This window comes from Hevea brasiliensis, chromosome 1 (assembly GCF_030052815.1).
Source record: "Hevea brasiliensis isolate MT/VB/25A 57/8 chromosome 1, ASM3005281v1, whole genome shotgun sequence".
NCBI lineage: Eukaryota > Viridiplantae > Streptophyta > Magnoliopsida > Malpighiales > Euphorbiaceae > Hevea > Hevea brasiliensis.
Genome location: NC_079493.1, coordinates 121,086,957 through 121,093,048, shown reverse-complemented (window position 1 = coordinate 121,093,048; position 6,092 = coordinate 121,086,957).

The following is a 6,092-nucleotide window of genomic DNA, read 5'->3' as shown; positions in this document are numbered from 1 at the left end:
CTCTTTGGGCTTCTTATCAAAATTTTCATTTAAGACTTTAAGAATAAGATTTGGAATTTTTTGAGTTAGAACTATTGATTTTAGATAAGGGTGTAAACCAATCGAGCGGAGTTGAGTCGAATTTTAAAGAACTCAGGCTTAATTTGTGAAAATTTTTTCAAATTTGAGCTTAAGTGACATGTCACATTTGATCATATATTATAGTAAATTGAGATTTTAATTGAGTAAATATTAAATTAATTAATTATGTGCAATATCACATTGATTATACGTACTTTTAGTCAATTGTGATAATTATTATTTAAATAATTTAATTAAATATAATTTTAATTAATTAGATTAATTGAATATGTGATATGTCACACTGATTATATATTTTAGTCAATTAAATTTTTAATTTAGTCAATTGAATTTATTTAAGATTGTAACATTAATTAATTATTTATTATCATATTATATTAATTTATTTTATTTAACTAATTTAAATTGTTAATTTAATTGAGTCAATGTAATATGTATTGTACATTTAAATTAAAATATATTGAAACTTATAATTATAATAAAATAAGAGATATAATTTGAAATTCAAAGTTTAAACTCCTGTATTCTCCAATAAAAATATTCTAAAAGACATTCTAATAAAATGAGTTAATTTTTATACATGAAACGAATTTATTATCGCCGTTAATTTACATTTATAATGGATCAATTTGATCTCTCGATCGCATACTATTAATAATTAGCCTCCTGCTTTTCATTAATAAATCTTACTTATGAGAAGTTAGGCACCTACCTTAGACTTGTCTACTTGATTGTCACGACCCAACCTATGGCCGGACCGGCACTAGGACCTGGGCCAGCCTAAAGCCTCGAGGCCCGTAGTAAGCCTAACTATTCCTCAACCAATGACCAGGCCCACAATTTAGGCCCAATATGCATATAAAATAATTTGAATTAAACTGTTATAATTTTATTTGGAGCCAACTTAGCCCACTAATTATCATAAACTAAAATTAGGGGAGCCCAGCTCAACCCTGTTACACCATTTACAAACTATTTAAATTCATGCAATCCCTGACAGGCTTAATGCTACTACCAGCACATGCGGAGTCCTAAATTATAAATTTGGAGAATAATAATACAATTAAGCAATCTTTTCATAACCTGAGAGGAAAGGGACAGGTTATTCTGAAAAAGGTCTCCTCCTGTAGCCTGGAAAAATATGGTAAACAGGAGTGAGCGTTCGACTCAGAGAGTAAAATATCAATTTTAACCATAATCTCTATAACTATCTAAAGCTAATGCACCCTGTAGAGTGAAATGCAACATCAGCAATATTTTCACATCATAACAGCAAAAAGCTAATTTGGAGCACTTACACACTTAGTAATGTCAAATCATAAATATATGGGAGCTGATCCTCTGTACAGCTCTCTTTAATCCAACCTGTGCCAGCGAAGAACTCAAGCTGGACTTTCGCTTAATAAACCAAATCGGGGTCCCAGCGAAAAACTCAAGCCGTGTCTACCCTGAAGGACCGGGTCCCAGTGAAGATCTCAAGCCGTGTCTACCCGTCCTGTCCATAGCCAACACCATACCACACGCACGCTAACTCACGCACACTGCTCCAAATTACCACAACAACATCTATGGCACTTTAATAATTATGAATGTAACATAAAACGTGCCTAGTGTTTAACTACATAGATACATATTTATAAGTGATGTATAGGCATGCTTGAACATATAATAATATCGAAATTACAATTAAAATTAATATTTTACTCACAGTATACCGATGACTATTGTGGCTGCTGGATGCAGAAAAATAGCTGATCTCGATCACCTAATAATTAAATTATAATTTATTAGTACTAAGTCAAAATAAAACTTTAAAGAGGCAACAGACAGCCTAATTCATGCTGAAAATCCGATAAAGTTTTCCCTATACCTGGGACCTACCCAACCTGCAAAAAGATTCAAATAACACTTCTAAATTCTCAATTTCCACAATCACATCTCATCAACATCACATGGCCCCTCCTGGGCCCTCCAAATCAGACAATAGTCATAAACTTGAAAAATTACGTTTTAATCCCTATAACTAGCCCTTTTACAAAAACTACCCAAATGAGCTCTAAAAATTCTAAAATTTTGCCCCGCGGTCCTTAGCAATATTACTAAGCTAATGCAAAAGGAATTATAATTTTCTAAGCTACCACGAATATTTTATTCAAGAATATTACTCAATTCCATAAGTTTTCAACAGCTAACATATTCTTAATTCAACCCAATTCAATATTCACATATTTAAACCTCCATCCTCAAGCTTCAACCAATCATATAAAATTTAAATATCTTAATTTCAAATAATCTTATATGCCCATATGCTAAAAATCTAATTAAAATCCATCTATATTTTTCAAAAATATTGTACAATCACTCAAAAATTCAACAATCACCATAGAATATGTCCAAATAATTTTACTTTCATCATATATTTTTCTTAGAATTTTTCTCCAATTTTTCCTGTTTAAAAAACACTGTATTTATGCTCCACAGACAGAGAAATAATGAAAATAGTCTTACTCGAAGTTTATCTGTGTCTTAAAAATTCCAAAAATTTATGAGAAAGCCTCTGAAAGTTGAATCATCTCCAAAGCCTACCGGAGCCACCACCGGAACCACCTCGCACGGTGGGCCGCCGCCGGTCGCCGGTAACCTTTGCCAGATCTGATCATACCATCATATTCCTCTCCATTCCCTCAGTCCATAGGTGGTCTCGGATCGTCAATCCAACGGTCGGATCGTCAGTCCAACGGTCGAATCGTCAGCAATCTCGTCGAAAAGTCAAAGAAAAGCTGATATTCTCTCTCCTTGCCGACGCCGGAAATGGCCATCAAATTCGGCGAAGCTGGTCTCATCTGAAAGGGCTCATTCTTAGGAGTCCATAGCCGCTGGAAACACTCTAATTGGACGTCGGGATCGCCGGATACAAGCATTCAAAGTTTGAGACTTTTTTTTTTTTTTTTTTTTAGTTGTTACATTGATATTAAGAAACAGGCTTGATTAACATTATGTTGCGGTTATTCTGTAATTTAGTATTTTTGTATGGTGATTAAGTAAGCAATAAAATTACCTGAATTATATTATTTTTATTTATTTTTATCTGTCACTTTTCAAAAATTATTTTATTCAAAATTATCTGTCATTTTTATATGATTAAGGTGCATTAATTTTTTTTTTCTTTCAATTTTATCCTTATCTCTATTAAGAACAATAATTATTTTTATAATTTTTTATTACTCATTTTATTACTTTTCTCTTATTCAGGTAAGATAAAAAGTAATTTAATAGAGATAAGGGTAAAATTGAAAAAAAAAATTAATACTTTTTAATCTTTCTAAAATGATAAATAATTTTGAATAATTTTTTTTTAAAAGACAGATAAAAAAACATGAAGGGACTCAATATTGGTTAATGTTTATTAAATATGTTGATTTATTATTAATATTGTATCGGTTATGTAAAAGTTATATTTTTTATGTGATATTGCATATTTTTCAATGTAATATTACGTATTTATATATAATATTAATAATTCTAAAATTAGTAATAAATAAAAATATTTAATAAATTTTAATAAGTGCAATCTTGCACTCATTAGAAACATCGATAAATTAAATCACAATTTGTAAAATGATATTTTAATTAATTATTAGAGATCGATAAATAGCTTTATAGCCTTTAACAATTACTCTTTTATTTATTTTTATTTGTGATTTAAGGTTTTTGTATAATAATTAGGAAGTAATTAATCATCTAAATTATAATAAAATATTTTTTAATGTGATTAAATTATTATTTATTTCACCTGATTTAGAGAAAAATATGATAAGATAAATTTTAAGAAATTATAAAAATAATTATTATATTTAATAAAGATAAGAATAAAATTAAAAAAAAAATTAATTAATACTCTTTAATTATCTTAAAATGATAAATAATTTTACACAAAATAATTTCTAAAAATCGTCAAATAAGAGTGGATAGAGGGAGCAGATTTAATAAAATTGATTTATCGGTAGCCATTGACTTGGCGTATTCCAAATAGTTACTGATTCCAAAAACTCACACCAGAGTTTTCTTTTCTTACCTGCAGATAACTGTTTGAATTTTATTTTTTTTAATAAAATTTTAAAAATTAATTGATTTTTATATATAATAAAATTTTGTATAAACATAAAATTTATGATTAAGTATTAAAACATTTTAAATATTGAATGAAATAATTGCGTTATTTATATTTACAGTAAAAAAATATTCTCTTTGTTCATTTTTACTTATTATATTTAGGAATTTTTTTATTTAAAATTATTTATCTTATTTAAAAAATTAGAGAGTATTAATTTTTTTTAATTTTATCTTTTATTCAAAAGATAATTTAATCAATTATTACTATATTTTTATAAAAATAAGATCATTCAATTATTTCCTTAATTACAATATAAAATTGAAATGTGATAAAAGAAAAATTAACAATGGATATTTATTAAGAATATATATACTCAAAGTTAAATATAGTTTTTTATTATTATTTTCTATTATGATTTTTATAACACATTATAGAAAAATTAAAGTGAAATATATTTTAAAATAAATTACATCTTTAATGATCATTTGACATAATAATAACTACTATTAATAAAATTTTATTAAATAATCAACAAATATCAGGAATTAACTATCAACCCCCAGTAACAATAATCAACTATTAAGGTTAATTATCACTATAATTTTATATAAAAAAACATAATTTAAATTAAAATTAACTTACACAGTAGACTAAATAATCCCTTAATTATTTGCAATTAAAAAGAAGTGTTGAATCAAAGTAGTTATAATTTATATATATTTAGGTCAGGTCTATATGTTATAATATGAACAGAATAAGTTGAGAAGGCTCAACGTGCAGGCATTTATGTCATTATAGATAGATGGATTGTTGTTTATCATTTTGTTTTTCAAAAGGAATATGCGTTTTTGACTAATCTATTTAATAGCAACATCACAGTTTCAATAACTCGGTTCATAAATAAGTACTTCATAGAAGTCATTAATTAATAAAGACTACTTGTTTTTTTAAAAATGACAACTTACTAATATATATATATTGTACATGACATAATCGTAAATAAATAACATGTTAAATTAAATAATTTATTTATTAAACTAATTAATGATGCCTTGATTTAATTCCAGATTAACCTGTTTCAATCGGTCTGATCCAGTTTAATTTTGAAAACTATGCTCCACCCTCTTTCTCTATTCTTCTCCTCTCCCAGTTACATTTAACAAATGTGCTTTAATGCGATAATATTCAAGAGTGCCAAGGGTGAAGTCAATATTAGGTAGCCTGGCATGTGAGGAGATGGGTCCTCATGTTCAAATTGATTCACCGGTTAGAACTTGCCTTTAACTTTTTTTTAATACCTTTAAATGAGTTGGATCTTAGAAATCTTAAAATGGATTTTCGGATAAAGTCTTTGCTTCTACAGAGCTTCGGATCTGCTTATCAATTTAACATTCTCATTGAACCTTTCTTCACTTTATATTTTTGCTTCTAAATCTTCAATAGCATAAAACTCTACCCTACAATGGATTGGAAAGGGGAATGACAGCTGATGATTTTAGATAAAAAATAAAAAATAAAAAATTGAATACAATATTTTAATTTAATTTTTATTTTTTCGTAATTTGGTTCTAATTTTTTTTTTATTCGGTAATTCAACTGACAATAAGGCACAAGATGCTTTTATGTGATTAGATTAAATATTAGGACAAATTATTCTATTTCTCAAGAAACTTTTTTTTTGTGGTGTTGAGTATATTATTTTTTAATGCATTAAATGTATTGTATAATTTATTAAATATTGGATGATTGTTATCAATAATATTTATTTTAATATAAGTAAAAGTTCTCTCAAATACAAAAAAAAAAAAAGAAATCCATTTTTAGTATTTAAAAAATAATTAAAATTTATAAATATAAAAATATTATTTTTTAATGCATTTAAAATATTTTTATATAT